The sequence below is a fragment of the Eubalaena glacialis genome, chromosome 17 (genome assembly GCF_028564815.1).
Source record: "Eubalaena glacialis isolate mEubGla1 chromosome 17, mEubGla1.1.hap2.+ XY, whole genome shotgun sequence".
Lineage (NCBI taxonomy): Eukaryota > Metazoa > Chordata > Mammalia > Artiodactyla > Balaenidae > Eubalaena > Eubalaena glacialis.
In genome coordinates, this window is record NC_083732.1 from 29,395,374 (window position 1) to 29,412,081 (window position 16,708).

General features: G+C 39.0%; 1 protein-coding gene across 1 annotated transcript in view; it reads right to left on the minus strand.

Annotated features, from left to right (window-relative positions):
- CA1 (carbonic anhydrase 1) overlaps positions 1–11,682 on the minus strand; it is a 44,896-nt gene extending 33,214 nt beyond the window's left edge. Inside the window, exon 1 of the mRNA XM_061171619.1 lies at positions 11,604–11,682. The gene's annotated coding sequence lies outside the window, so the exon portion shown is untranslated. The remainder of the gene's footprint in view (positions 1–11,603) is intronic.
- Positions 11,683–16,708: the final 5,026 nt, after the last annotated feature.

Below are 16,708 nucleotides of genomic sequence, written 5' to 3' on the forward strand. Positions count from 1 at the left end.
GAATGAAACAGAAGCTAGCAAAGTTAACATGTCCAAAATGTAACTCTAATCTCCCATCCCCCGCAATGCTTCCTCTCAGTATTCCACCTATAAGTGGCACTACTACCTTCTCTATTTCTTGAGGAAGAACCCTGGGAGACTTTTTTGAGGATTTCCTTTCATAAAACCTATAAAAAAAACACTAGAAGGTTTAATATTTTCTTCCTTTTAAATATATTTTAAGTCCATCTACTTTTGCCCAACTTCATAGCACCTTCCTCTTTGCCACGAGTTCTCTCTTGCAGAACTACCAGGCCCTGGAGAGATTTCACTCTTGGAGAAAATTCTGGTCATGCAAGAGGTAATTGATCCTTTCAGGAAATGCACACTCTCTCTCCTAAACAAACCCCTAAATTGAGAGCCGGGTCTTAGGGACAGGTGTGGCATCACCCTTAGAATGGGTACCAATGACAATTCTGAGGCTTGGGCCACTGGAATCTGAACCCATGACTCTCCTGCTGAGCCAAGACTCTCAAGGGAACTGAACTGGCCCATGTTGGGGGTGATAGCCACTGTATACTGACCTCTCTGAAGGAAAGATTGCCCAATTTAGAATTTAGGACTCCCACAAATAATGATCAGATGATGAGCTTACTACAATCAAAGACTATGCGTACTCAAGAAGACAAGCACTGTATATCTCACAGACATTTAAAAAGATAATACAGGAGAAAAAGTCAAAGAGGTAATATATGTAAAGCATTTAGCACAATGTCTGAAATGCAGTGGGGGCTCCTTACTAGAAACTTTATTTGGATCTCACTTCTTCCTTTCTTCTCTGAACCAGTGCTCTCAGCACTGGTTCTCCAGCTACTGTCATCCTGAGCTATGCACTGATCATATAAGTTATCTCACTCTGAGCAGGCAGTCCACAGCTTCATGGTCCGGAGTTCATGGCAAAAGATGAGGTAATATAGATGATGAGGCATAGAGGTAATATAGTAGTTTCTTACTGCTGCTGTAACAAATTACCCAAAATTTAATAGCTTAAAACAATGCAAATTTATTCTCTTAACACTTCTGGTGGTCAGAAGTCTGAAATGAGTCTTACGGGCTAAAATCAAGGTGTTAGCAGGGCTGCATTCCTTCTCGAGGCTCTAGGGGAGATCTGATTCCTTGCCTTTTCTAGATTCTAGATACTGCCAGGATTTCTTGTCTCATGGCCCCTTCTCTATCTTTAAAGCCAGCAGCTTAGCATCTTTTCTCTTTCTGCTCTTCTGCCTCCCTCTTATAAGGAATCTTGTGATTATATCAGGCCCACCTGGATAATTCAGGATAATCTTCCCGTCTCAGGATCATTAATTTAATTGCTTCTGCAAAGTCCCTGTAAAGTAACAAATTCATAAGTTCTGAGGATTAGGACATGGGCATCTTTGGGGGCCATTATTCAGCCCACCGCAGTTAGGGAGCAGAGAGCAGCTTCTCAAAGATTCATTGAATAGTGGCGGAGATTGGTGGTGGTGATGGTGGTGGTGGTGTATTGAAGAGGAAAGTGGCTAAATGGGGAAAAGAGATGAATTTCAGCCCTGGACATGATGGGCTTGGCACATTTAGGGAAGGAGAATCAGGGAAATTAGCTTCATCTTGAGCTTAAAATGATCCAGGGATTTTGCTTTCTAAAATGCAGGTATAATTGTGTGTGTTATGGGTGTGTTGGGGGCGGGGATAGGGGTGCTTGAAATAATATGATAAACTAATAGTTTCATTACTACTGTAAAGAGTATTATTCTTTGGATATTTTTTAATCGACTGTGGTTGATATAGCAGAAAGGAGTAGATTTTTCTACATTGCTATTTCGTCTGGTGATCTTACTGGATTTTCTAAGTTCTAATTGGTCACCCATTGATTCTATTGGATTTTCTAGGCAGATAACATATCATATATTATTTTCAAGAAAATATCAGTGCTGATACTTGAAGAAAATATCAATAATAGACACATAAGAGGAAGTGGTTAAGGAGAGCTGAAAATGTATGTTTTGGCAAAATGATTACCAATAAAGTCATTTATGTGCACTGTCCACCTTTAATTCCCCTGTGGCACAATAGCACAAAGGTAAGTCAGATTGATTTTGATGTGAGTTTTATTTTATAAGGGCTGTTAAGTCTACACAGCTTTCCTTAGTCATCATGGTTGGTGTTTTGTGGCATGTTCATCCCCTCACAGTTTAAGGAAAAAGTAAAGGGAACATTTTTCTTTTTCAACACTTTGGCTTCAGGTTGCCCCTTGTTACTTTTACTACTAGTGGGAGAAACTCCAATTTCTTAGTAGTTAATTTAAACACTAACTTTTTTTTTAAAACATCTTTATTGGAGTATAATTGCTTTACAATGATGTGTTAGTTTCTGCTTTATAACAAAGTGAATCAGCTATACATATACATATATCCCCATATCTCCTCCCTCTTGCTTCTCCCTCCCACCCTCCCTATCCCAGCCCTCTAGGTGGTCACAATGCACTGAGCTGATCTCCCTGTGCTATGCAGCTGCTTCCCACTAGCTATCTATTTTACATTTGGTAGTATATATAAGTCCATGCCACTCTCTCACTTCGTCCCAGCTTACCCTTCCCATTCCCCATAAACACTAACTTTTACCCATATCTTTCCTGCTCCTGGTGGAGTGCCATGCACAGGAGCACAGCACAATAAATAATTTTGTTCATGCAGGTGATGAATGTTGTCAAGTGTTCCATCTGTTAATCATTTAAGAAGTGTAGATTTACATACTTGCAAGGCATACCTATGAAAATGTTACTTCTTTAACTAAAAACTTATCTACTTGATCTTTCTGCTAAAAGATCAGCACTAACTGAATGACTTGCCCTCACTCTGAGCTCTTCCTGCCTCCAGATGATCTCATGCTCATTCTCCTCCTGTCTCCAGTATGTTGGTTAATGTTGCCACCAAAGCTCAGGGTCAGGGTCTAAGCCCACAGGCCTGGACTTCTCACATTCTCCCTCCCTTTCCTTAGGCTTCCACATGTGAATGCTGTCCATTTTATCTCCACAACACATCTGGCATTCCTCCCTTCCACTTTCTTTTCATTGCCACTGCCTCTCACCTGCTGACTTAAATTGCATCCTATCTGGCCTCACTGCCTGAGCCTCTCTCCCCTCCAATCCAGCTCAAGTCCTCCTGTGAGAATAATAGCCCTGAAGCCTAGTACCAATCAGCTCACTTCTGGTCTGTTAAATTGCAACAGCTTCCCAATACCTTGCATAAAACGTGAATATCATAGCCTGGCATTCAAGGGGTGCAAATCTATTTTTCTAGTCTTGTATCTTGCTAGTTCCCTTCATATTGTTTATGTTTCAGTCAAGAGGATTATATGTTATCCCCAAGTTGATTCTGTGTCTCTCTCCACCTTCAGGCTTTGCCACGTGCAGCTTTCATGTGAAACATCCAGCTTCTCAGCCCAAACACACATATCCACTTGTGAAAATCCAAACTATTATTCAAAGTGCATCTCAGATGATAAGTATTTCCTTAATGAAGTCTTTCATGAAATTCATACTCTTCCAAGTGTTTTGGCTGCATTGGGTCTTCGTTGCTGCGTGCGGGCTTTCTCTAGTTGCAGTGAGCGGGAGCTACTCTTCATTGCGGTGCCCGTGCTTCTCATTGCGGTGGCTTCTCTTGTTGCGGAGCACGGGCTCTAGGCGCGCGGGCTTCATTAGTTGTGGTACGCGGGCTCTAGAGCGCAGGCTCAGTAGTTGTGGCGCATGGGCTTAGTTGCTTCGCGGCATGTGGGATCTTCCCGGACCAGGGCTCAAACCCATGTCCCCTGCATTGGCAGGCGAATTCTTAACCACTGCGCCACCAGGGAAGCCCTGTTTTGTATCTTTCTTATGACACTTCTCATATTCAAACCTTGGTTACGCTTATGTGTATACTTGTCTCTCCACTAGATGATAGGATGCTAGGAATCTTCCACTATCCTTAACAGATCCTCAATAAATATTTGTCAAATGTTGGATGGATAAACAAGGGAGTTGAGTTTGTTCATTTATTTCCGTGGGATGTGTGTGATGCTGGGAACAAGCAATGTCAGGCCACCAGAATATGTTCCTGGAGCTGGAATGACAGCATTTTCAATCGAGGAAGACTGTTGTGATATACACTAAGCTAAGAATCATCTCGTCTCAGGAAAATTGGCCAGAATCTTAGCACACCATTTTCAGGAAAGGGATACTGTCTCTTTACCTAAGACTTGGTCTAATCTTAGTACCAGAAACCTGAAACCTCCTAACTGGAGAATAAATGTTTCAATTTTTAATATGTCATAAACGGTGACAGAGGTGAAAGTATCATATTAGCCTGAATATTGGCCACCCCACCGTGCCAGCCAAGGGGTATGTGGTGACAGAGCAGCTAGAGAAGGCTGAGGAGGGTGGGTCCTCAGCTTCTGGTCATGGTACTGGCAGCAACAGCTGCTACTTGGCTCTGAAGGCAGCCTTCTGCCCTCCCTCTTTGGCTAAGAGATGGATGAGAAATGTCACACAGCTAAGAGATCCAAGAAGCGATGGGGAGGTGGGTGTACAGATGGGGCAGGGGCTCCAGGAAGACTCTGGCCTCAGAAGCGCAGCTGAGCTGCATGAAGCAGGATGATTCGTTAGATCATCTTCAGCCTATACAATGGTGATGATCTCTAAGTTGAGTCATAATATCTGCTTGAGAGACTATATTGCATCTGTTATGAAAAAGAATAACTTCTATATTCCAGAAACAGAGGATTATCTGGGGTGTAAACTTACAGGTGCCTCATTTTGGAGCAACATGAAAAAATTACAGGCACATAAATCTAGAAGTAGATAGCTTCGGCTCTACCATAATGGATGATGAAAAGTGAGATTAAATGATTCTGAAATTTTACTTGACATGATAAACCTCTATGACTTAAGAAAGTGAAACCTGCTTGGCTGGACACAGCCTCCCTAATATTATTATGGTAAAAGGAATTTCTTATATTGCAGGTCGGGGAAGCCAAATATGGTCTTCATGTCACAGTGTCCTGCACCCATCCATACACAAGATATTACTTTAAGATTAGCATTTGCAAGAATTGGTAAATCAGTTAATACACTTTGTGTGGGTTTTATTCTAGATAAATATATAAAGGGTTGATCCACTTTTAATATTTAAAAAATTTTCTCCTTTTCACCTTCAATATAGCCTGGACTTATTAATTTGTTTTTAAGTTCATGGAGAACAACTGTGGCCATAATCTCTTAGCACACAGATGAAGAAGACACAAAAAATTGGGAAAGATGAAAATCTGATTGCAAATCCATGACCCCCTCTCCTTGTCAATGCCTTGCTGGCAAGATTCAACCAGTTGATAAGCAATGTCTGTGGGTCTCCAAAATACAAAGTCTTAAGAACACACACAAACGTGGGCATCAGTGTTTACAGAACTGAGGAAGGCAGTGGCTTCTGGCTGGAAACAGGTTTGATGTTCTAGGGTGAGAAACTCAGAAACTTTGGCTCCCAGAGTGGGGACAACCAGTTAAGCCCAGTGGATCCCCCTTGGTCTTTGGAGAAAATTTGCTCAGCCAGTTTCCAGTGTGCAGCCTGCTTCTTGGAGGTCATTTCTAGAAGCTCTGGGGAAGAACTGCAACTTTGTGCAGAATTTGCTAATCCACACAGTTGAAGAGGGGAGAAGCCCACCATGCCCTTTCTCACAAAACACAAAAAGGTGTTTTGCCTTTTGCCTTTTGCATCCAAAAGAAGAGATTTTAGACTCTGCTCACCAATAGGCAATAGTGTGTGAAAAGACTCTCTATGTGACCATTGTGTAGGAAAATGAAATTCAAAGCAATGAGAAACCAAAAGAATGGGGGGTAAAATGCAAAGCATTGATAATATTCCTTATGGAAGCATAAAGTGGTACAATCATTAGTTTGTATACTCATTTGAATTATAAATGGATATAGACTTAGGTCTCTAAATCTCATGTTTAGAACTCTATGCTACTGAAGAATTGACCAAAAATAATTTGAAGTATAAGGACACTAATTGAATCAGAGTTTGTAAGAGAAGGCATTTCAAAGTAACCTAAAGACTGAAATAATGATCTTAGGCAACTGTGCTTGTAATATTTTAAGTGTAAAAAGTGAATTGCAGAGCAACAGCATAATATGATCCTGATTTTGTATATAACACATTTTTTGCATGTATACATGCTTATGCATTCATTGAAGAGTGAGCGGAAAAACACCAACCTGGTAACGTTTGTTGCCTTGAAGGGAATATGATTGGAAAGAACAGGAGATGAAGGACTCAACTTTTACAGCTACTCACATTAGAAAATAAATAAAAACACAGAGTATTGGAGGGAAAAGAAGGCTGATTATTTGTGAATTGCATTTGTAATTTAAAAAATCCTTTCTGTCTTTAGTTGTGGTACGTAACTGCTTTAAGCATATGGAAGTATTTTTTCCATTTTATTTCTATAAAACAAACATAAATACCCTTTTGATGTTTGTGTTTTATTCTAATTGAGGCAGTTGACATGCACAGTAAGTTCTTTTGGGTTTCCCTATAATATTTTCAAGACTGACCCTCTGCCTTTCTTAAAATTTAGCTGTTTTTGAAAAAGATAAACATATTAGAAAACTCCAGATAGATATAATTATGTAATATTTGGGGGAGGGGTAGTGTCCTATTCCTAAAATGGTCCAATAGCTATGCATCAAATCAGGAAGTTCCAGGCTCGTCACCATCATGTCAATCTTACAACTTTCCCAACAAGGTCCTGCCTCCCAGAAACTAAATCTGACTTTCCCCTTGAGCCAGTACCAGGTCTCTGGACAGAGCTTTAATGGGAGGATTTTGGGGTCATGGGTTTTCTCCAAGGAGGCTCAGAAAATGCTTCCCTTGCAGTTGGAGTTTGAAGGTTGCAGCTCAGTGGCAGACCAGGACAGCTAAAAATATTTTTAAGCAAGTAGCCACTTTTCTTCTCCTCTCACAGCCTTGTATGTACCCTGTTCTCTGTGCTCTTCCCTCTGAGGTTCTCCCCTGTTCCAATTAAACTGTACATCATAATTGCATGGCCATCTCAGATACACTTTAAAATAACATGTTTACTTTGTGAAAGCTCTTACTTTAGGGAAACCAGAGGTCAAGATTGCAGTTTGTTGACACATTTGTGAAATGGCTTTGCCGTCCTACTTCCTTGTTCACATCCATTTTATCTTTCATGGTATTATCTCTTTTCCAAGTTTATGGTTTTCTAATACTACCTCTTGTCTATACTACTTTGGACATTGGACTGCCTAGGACACATCTCTCTACCTTCCAACCCTGTATCCAAGTTTGTCTAACTTTAGCAAGTTAACCACCTTGAAATGAATTCACATCAGTGTGTTAATGGCAGAAAATGGTTTAATACGTTAACTTCTTTCAGTCACATCTGCATTTTATATAGTGATTTTAAACTCAAGTGAAAGAATATATTTTCAACAACATTTTCATGGACTAGCACAGACTAGAGAAGGAGAGATCTTTGGCCACAGCTGCTTCTCAGGGTCCCTCACATTGTAATAGTTACCCCAATTTGAGATGCTGCAAAGGTTGTACTTGACAGGAAACAAGTGAACAATGTTCTTTTTAAAAAGCATACTCTCAGCCTCTACCTGAAGAGGAAATGAATGGGCACCCTGGCACTGTGATGGATTGATCTCAACATCCTCCATTCATCCTCCATCCATTACTCATGTTATTATATTCCTTACTGATTGGAAGTTATGTTTACTTGTGCGATCCTTGCATGTTCTTTGAGTAGCCCCCAACTATTATGACTTTATTACCATCTTTAGCATCGATCTACAGGCTCTGGACCAATCCCGCGTGTAGGTAGAGGGAGTTTAAAGGAGATTTAAATTATCCCTCCAGCTTCAATGACACTTAGGGCTGGGAGCTGATTCTGTGGCTTAGTCCTATCTTGCCTAAGACATGAACCTAAATCACAATTTGTATAAAGAGCTCTATTTTTTTTCCTAAACTTCAGACTCTGACTCGATAATAGGTTAGGTTCCCCAGGCCTTCTAGATTTGTCATTTTTAATCCTTTTTGGTCATGAACTCCTTTGAGATTCTGATAAAAGTCCTATCTATGTCTGCACATATTCTCAGACTCACATACCCTCCTCAATTTCAAATATAGTTCTAGGGTTTTTATGAACCCGAAGGCCCACCTAGGAATGGGATCCCCAATTCTTGTAGGCTTTTGTGTCACATATAGTGCACCCAAGCAGAAATCAGCTCAGCTGAGGTGGTACCCTAAAACACATGCTACTGATCTCATCTGCCCTTGGGGCACCAAAATCTTGTGAGCAATAGTCAGGTAGAGTCCACCCAAGACAAATATTTGTCTAAAGTAATACCCAGAGAGGCTCTTTGACTTATAACTTTATGAGAAAAATAAAACTATTTGCTGAGCATGAGTGAGCACTAGAGAAGGAGAACAATACAGAGTTTACTATACTGATAAGACCTTAATTGCATAGAATGAATTACAGAGCAGCAAAATTCTGATATGTACTTTCAGTTCTGCACTAAGGAACTTTTGAACTCCTATATTCACAGTGGCTAAAAGAATTGTGACCTGTGTTCTACAGACTAATATAAGCTCAACCATGAAATATTTGTTAAACGCTGACTGTGTGTCAGGCCCCAAGCTAGGTTTTATATATAAAAATATGAGTGAGAAGCTCAAATATAGTACAGGAGAAAGACGTGTAAATAAATAATAGTAAAAGTACTGCTACTTTCTAAGTGTAGGCACTGTGTTAAGGGTGTCACATATATTACTTCACCAAATCTTCAAAACAATTCTAGAGGCTGGCTTATTATTACCCTCATTTTATAAATGGGGAAACAAAAAACATAGAAACATTTTGTTTCATAACCTTCAATTACCTCTTCATATGACAAAAAGTATATCATTTTCTATAGAGAGAATAGAAAGATAATTTAGTCTTCCAGCCTGGTTGATTAAAATTTGTTTTTTGTTATTGATAATGGGATGCATAAAACTTCACACACATTTGAAGTTCTGCTTCACATTTGTGCCTTACAAGCAGGATTCTCATAAATTTAATTTTGTATTATTCAAATCAAAAAATATGATGTGGTTTTAATTGTATATAAAGCACTATCAGATCTATTCCTAAGAGGAAAGAATTACTGTCTTGACTAGGATGAGAACCAAATTCTCTGTCTACAATTTTATATATTTGGTGATTGAATTTTTTTCCTGACAATCTGCTCTGTCTCTACATTTCACAGTCTCTCTTCCACAGTCTACCAATTTCCAGAGCTGGGAGCTGTTAGGACACTTTTGCATTTTGATAAGACTTTGGGCTCTGCATGTTTCTTTTGGCATAGTGGATGCTACCATAATGGCTAGCAATAAATTATCAATATACAGAAATGACCGTGTAACACATAAATATATCCCATTAAACCCAAACTAAAATTCAACATTCCCTCATCTGTATCTCAAAATACCTGCAGCCTCTCTAACGACATCTGACACAGGAAACCTGATGATGGTGAGATGTCAAAGTATAATTGTGGTTAAATATCTTTTGTAAATTTTATATAAACATATGACCACCTGAAGACATTTCTAGGGCCTTTCCAGGATCTTGGAAGTGGGTTCAAGCAAGTGGAAGTGTCCTGAAGCTTAAGCATCATATTTTCACATTAACACCACAAGTCTACCCAAGTCTCAACGTTTTTGCTTCTCAAAACAATACTATTCCACCACAGACAGTTATAAAGTAGGCAAAGGCAACAAGAGAAACCTAACTAGACATTAAAGTCATACCAACAAAGGACACATAAAACAGCCTGGGTCAAGGAAGGCTTTGGATGAATTCACCTACCTCGTGCTGGCCTTTACTAGGATAGCACTGTCGTATTTCAAGCCTTTCATCTCCACTTTCAGAAAATTAACACTAAGCACCTCTAATTCCACATCTTGCCCACCTGCCTTATCCTGCCCAATAGTGCCATAAAAGATCTGTTTACTCCTTTTTTTAAAAAACAAAAAGTTTTGTTTAGAACACATATTTACAACAAATTAAAAGATTAAAACAAATGGCATGACAGAAGCAAAGAATAAAATAGGCAAAAGTTCCCAAGGCAAGAGCTCCATGCTTTCAATGAATTTATGTCTTTTCAAGAGGTATAAGATGCATGGTATTGAGGGAATGTTTGGATAAGATGGATGAACCGCAACCAGGAACTCCAAGGTACAGTGGAGACTCCCGTATAATGACCGTATCCTGGCACCTGCTAGCCCAAACCGCAGAGATGGAAGGGTGTATGTAGGTGAGCTACAAATCATGAGCTCGATGCAACCCTAGGTAATATTCTAAAATAAGTATCAAATCAATTGTGTTAATCAGGTAGGGAATAGTCAATAAAATGACAATAGGGTTATCGATAATGAACAAGATACGTAAAGTATAAAAACATGCAGACTTCAATCACGCAATAAAGAGATAAATTAAATTTAGTCAAGTGGTGAAGAATATTAGCCTGTAGAGGGAGTATGAACTAACAAATCAGACAATTAAAAGTTATAAAAGAGATTAACATTAAAAACTGGGGAAAGATACACATAATGTACGAGGTTGTACAAAATGGTGTGAGCTTGAAAAGTTCCATTGCCTCAAGGACACACCCACATGTTGACCTTTGGCTCATGAGGAGGCCCCTTGGTCCTGGGTAATACCTAACTGCGTGCCTGCTCCTCTCTCAAATTCTTTAATTGACATTTCAACCTTGACCCTGATCTTCTGATACAGTAACCTCAGCCCAACGAGATCATATGTCTCTTCTCTCTATTTTAGTCAGCGACTATGCAAAACTGTGAAAACAGTAAAGTTGAAATTAATCAAACCTACAGTATTAACATGTTTGTATTGAGTTTAGGAATAACTTAACCATTGGAATAATCTATGAAATATTATTTTTAAGGTGCTCAAAACAGTTAATAGAACTTGACATTTTAGAATATTATATATATGAGCCATTTTATTTCAAAGGTATAAGAGAACTTTCTTAAGTTTGTACAGTGTTTAAACATTTAAGAGAACATAATTTACTAATGCATACATTTGATTTATTACTTTTACCAGAGTTACTTTAATTATTAGAAAAGCCTGTCCCCCACCCCTACCCCGGCCTTTAACTTGTCAAGTGTGTAAAAGACTAACATGTCAGGCATTTGAAATATTTGAGAGACTCCAATAAACTAAATTTATAATTCATATATTTTAAAATATTTAAAGCAACTTTTAGTTAACCAGGCCTATCAATTCCATTGTATGTTTAGGGGAATTAACATTGGATTGAATATTCATCAAGGATTAAGTATAATTTGTATTTTCCACCTAAAAATACAAAAGCTTTAGAAAAACTAGTTTTTAAACTTGGCAGCTTTAATACATTAAATGGTAATTAAAGCCTATGTAGAACTATATTTTATAAGATTTAAAGATACCTTTGGTGGTGGGGCACAACACACTGAAAAGCAGAACTTTTTGTTACTTACAGCTCTGAAGGAGAGAAGGCTGCCAGGCAGGGCGGCACAGTGGGTTGCACCTGGAGACAATGTAACAGCAAGCTTGAGCTGTAGGAGCAGGTTATGTATGGCAAGCAGGGTGGGGTTAGCTAGGTTTCCCGGGCTCTCTATGGATTGGCTAATTTTAATAATTTTGGCGGGCCCTGGGGCATGGGCATGTCCCCTAGTTGTCTGGTACCTGGCCTGGTAGAGATTAGGATAAGTGTATAGTGGCCCCAGAGTGTGTGAGCCTGATAAGGAAAGTGGTTGAGGTGTGGACTTAATCAGTTGTTCAAGAAGGGGAGCTGTCTAGTCTCTAGCCAGGGCCTCAAAACTGAGTCAAGACAGCACAATAAATTAAGAGTTTATTAAATTAAAATTAAAAATTATGTCTATACCTATATATATCTCAGTTGAGCCCTTAATGTTTTGACATCAGTTTTTTTTTTTTTATTGTGGCATTATTTTTAATTGCAAAACATCAAAAATAATCTGAATCCCATACTTGAGATATTGTTATATTATGAAGCTATACAAAAAAAGAGGGTGATGTTTATGAATTATTAATTATTTGTGATTTTTAGCATATACTGTTGGATTTTTTTAAACAAGTAAAGTTAGCATGCTTTTTAATGTCAGAAATTAAGAGGAAATATGCATGTACGCATGTTTGTTTATACACATATAGTCCTTATTTTTGCAAATGAAAACTAGAAAGGTATTATATTAAGAAATTGGTTACCAACAGATGGTGATTTGTAAATAAGGAGAAAGGAATGAGGAATGAATGACACTTCTTTACATGTGTGTTTTGCATAGTTTTGATTTTGGAATTCTTAAATATGCATATTAATAAAAGAAATTAAATCAACAAAAATGGAGAAAAAAGTAAAATTGAATGTAAATGTAAAAAACCCCAAGTGTATTTCCAATGAACAACACCTCACATAGAAAAAAAAAATACAAATAATTTTGAACACAGCACTTTGACTATATTCTCTCAGTCTAAGGGTAAAAAGAACTTAAAAAATATTGAGCCCTAATTAGTAAGCTTGTTCTTCACAGTGATAGGGGTGTAATAATTCTGAAACTGCATTGTGTGTTTTATAGGACTGAGCAAATGAAAAAATATATTGATTGACATCAGTTTTGAGCTCAATTATTTGGGTATTTGAGTGGCCTGAATAGCAGAGGAGACCTCTAGAGAGTAGGATATAAGTTGCCCTAAACAGCACAGAAAACATTTCATTATGACAGTAAAAAGGAGGAAATGAAAGCAGAAGCAAGAAAAATATGAAGAGTCCCTAAAGGCTGGTTTGAAGCCAGGCTCCACATTTGTTTGATGTTAACCAGAAGAATAAATCAGTCATGAAAGAGGCCTCCAGTAATATTTTGGTTGAATTACAGAGTACGCTAAAGGGGCAAGTTATGCTTTTTAGGATGTTGATTTCGTGGTCCAGGCTTTCTGCTGGGTGGACACTAGATTGGTGTTCTTATCCCGTGTACAAAGGGAAGTATTAATAACATCACAAACTTCTCCTTGACTAGCTAGGGCAAATCTATTATCAAAAACTATTTTTGCCAGGGTTCTCTGGCCTTGATTAAGCAGGCTTAATATTTGTTGTACTTTAGAAATATGAGATACTAGAGTTTCAGACATTGGTAGGTTAGTTTCAATGATTTTTGACTGTTAGGTTAGAGCATTGGCCTAACCCTGTGGCCATTCCAGCAAGTCCCAGAGTAGTGGCGAATCCCAATATTACAGGTATAAATGCTGCACATCGATGATGTTTGGCCAGGGTCAGGAAAAATTATTAAAGTTTATATAAATTGAAGATCATTAGAGGCTGGAGTTCATCCATGTGGCTTGTGGCTGGGAGGTAATGGAAGGGCAAAGTAGAGGAGATGAGACCCTTGTTCGTAGGACCACAGTGTAGTTCTGTGCTGTTGCCTTTAGATTGAAAAGCTGTACCTTGATTTTGGTAAATGGTAATTATCAAAGAATGGGACTGGAGGAAGACAGCAATTTTTGCTGGGTGTATGTTGAGGGTCAGTAGCTCCCACGTGGTATGTACTGAGGAAACGTGACAGCAGTGACTTGCCATGAGGGGGCACTCCAGAATCAGAGGAGATGGCTACTTCCTGATATTTTCCTCCTCTGGGCCAGATATCACCTGGATAAATGTGTGATGTGGAAACAGATTGATAGCAAGTCCGACAGTTATGGGTAGTCAGTGCCTGAGAGGCTATTTCAGTCAAATGTATGCCTATGTTAGATATGTAAATATTCAAGAGTCTAAGGTATTGGGTTTGCATTTTACTTGCCTTATAGTCTTTTAGAAGGAAAGAGGCATAGACATTTAGGCATAGACAGACTAAGGTGTGGGTGTGGGTGCTGAAAACTGTGGAGGGGGAGGGGAAGAGGATGAAGGGGAATGCATGGTCTGAACATTGAGAGGCCAGCAGAATTCTCCTGTTAAATCTAGGAGAGCACACAGTGTGGATACTTTGGTAAGGCTGCCTTTTAGGAAGGAGCGGTGGATGGTATTAGAGCAACCTGAATCTTGGGAGCATTGTGGAGACATTGGACTTGGTCCCATAGGGGCTTAGCATGGTATAGGTTGAATTATAATCATAGGGATAGAACTTATTGTTTTACAGGTATCAAAACGTAGAGTTGGGTCATGCAACAAGCAAATTGCTATATCTGGAAAGTCACTCCAGTCTGGTGGGTCCCACTTTTTATAGCAGGACTCAATAGTGATAAATCATTGGAAAATCAAGAGTCTGGGTCTTCTGTGGGTGGTGAGGCTTTCCCAGCTCTGGTGTAGTTGGGACTCCTGGTAGTTGGTTGAGAGTCAGAGGTGAAGTCATCTCTTGGGCACTGTGATACTGCAGTATCCTTCCCATGTAGATATCCACTCAGGTTGCTGTGGGTCATATCTTTGTGGCTCTATGGTTTTAAACTGAGGCTGAGCAGCTTGTAGAATTTGAATATAGTGTTGGGCCCTGGAAGTTTCATTTGCAAATATCTTTTAAGTCAAAAGTTTTGTGGGTGCACAGCTAGCATGATGCTGGCATCCATGATACTGCTGTCATTAGAGCAAAGTGCCAGAACATGACAGGCATAATTAAAGTTCCACTTAAAAGTAGCTGAATCTAAAAGTTCTCAGTTGTCCAAGGTTTTGCCCAGATAGGTGATGAGAGGAGTTCTGCTGCAAACAGGTTTTAAATCATAAGGCCTGATTTGGGTCCATGTGGTTAATAGGCTTTTAGGTGGTTTGACAATTAAAATATCCATGGCTGAGGTTGGAGCTCCAGTATTAGCTTCAGACAAGCCCCCCAATTTCACCAATTACTATGGGGTTTTTGTCTCAGTTATTTTTTTCTTGGTTGGTGTTGGGCAAGCCATTGAGATTTGGGGCTACAGGGTTTGCATTATTGAAATTCAATGGCATTTGGGCCTCAGAATTTGCCATATTTGGTTGAAATAATGGCTTATTTGGAGGGTTTGTGTGTCTGGATTGCAAGCCAATGAAAGTACCTAGACCCATAATAAGACCAAGATCCAACAGAATGGTGTGCAGCTACATCTTAAAGGTTTTTTGTTGCTTGGTGTTTCTGTCTGGCATGAATTATTACCAAGGAGGGGGTTCTGGTTTTATCATGATGGGGTAGAATGTTGGTTCTAACATTACTTTTAAGTGTGATTTTAATTTATCAAGTGGAATTGCTCATCTCCCTTCTTGGTAGTCCACATCATCTGTGGAAATGGCCCTGGAGCAATAATTTCAATTTCCTTGAGGGGTTGAGACTGAAAGGCTGGATTAATCATCCATCCATTATAGCTTGAATAGTATAGAAGATTTTTAGGTGATGAAACTTTAGGTTCAAATGGGTCCCCTAACAAGTGGATGCATGCCGAGCCTGTAGGACAACCTATCATGGATGGGTCAGCTTGTTCATTGAAAAGAGCCTCAGGCCTGTTGGCCTTGGTATGAGCAGGGACATAGGTGATCCAGATTTTAAGACAATACTCATCAGCTGTTGCCAAATGGATGGCCCCTATGGCTCATTATCCTGGATAACGAAATTGTTCTTTTTCTATTGGCCAGACCAAAAGCAAGAACTTTGGCTATTACCCAGGAATTTTATAAAAGTTGTCGGTCTTTGAACATTATGTGGGGTGATAGCCAACCTCTGATTTGAAACCGAGTCACCGTGGCATCCAGGTCTTCCTGGATGGCCTTTAGTAATTGAGATTTTAAGAGAATATCATATATATAATGACAGCAGTGAGTAGAAACAAAGTAGGTATATTATCCAGGTTTGGTGACAAAGGTTATGGGCCATGACAAGGCTGTTTAAATATCCCATAGGCAAATAAGTAAAGGTATATTGCTTACCTTGAAAGAAGGCAAATTGAGTCTGTGAAGCCTCAGTATAAGAACAGAATAAAACACATTGCCTAGGTCAATGACAGCAAAATATTTCCCAAGTGCCTTTGTCTTCGGTCACCTCAACAATATTGGGTATGGGTGCTTTGATGGGAGAAACCACAGCATTTAGATCATGATGACCAATGGTAAGCCTCCATTTTTTAATGACCCTTTGTATTTTTTTATCATTAAGATTTTATTTTCTAAAGAGACTTTTAGGCTCACAGCAAAATTAAGGGGAACATTCAGAGATTTCCATATATCCTCTACCCAGACACACATACTCTCTCCCACATTATTAACATCTCTCACCAGAGTGGTACTTTTGTTACAATAAATGAACCTACATCGACACATCATAATCACCCAAAGTCCACAGTTTACATTGGGGTTCACTCTTGATGTTGTGGGTTTATGTTCGTTTTATGTGTTTGGATAAACATATAATGACATGTATCCATCATTATGGTATCATACAGAATATTTTCACTGTCTTAAAAATACTCTGTGCTCTGCTTATTCAACTCTCCCCATCTAACCCCTGGCAACCACTGATCTTTTTATTGTATCCATAGTTTTGCCTTCTCCAGAAAGTCATATAGTTGAAATCAGACAGTATGTAGCATTTCAGATTGGCTTCTTTCACTTAGTAATATA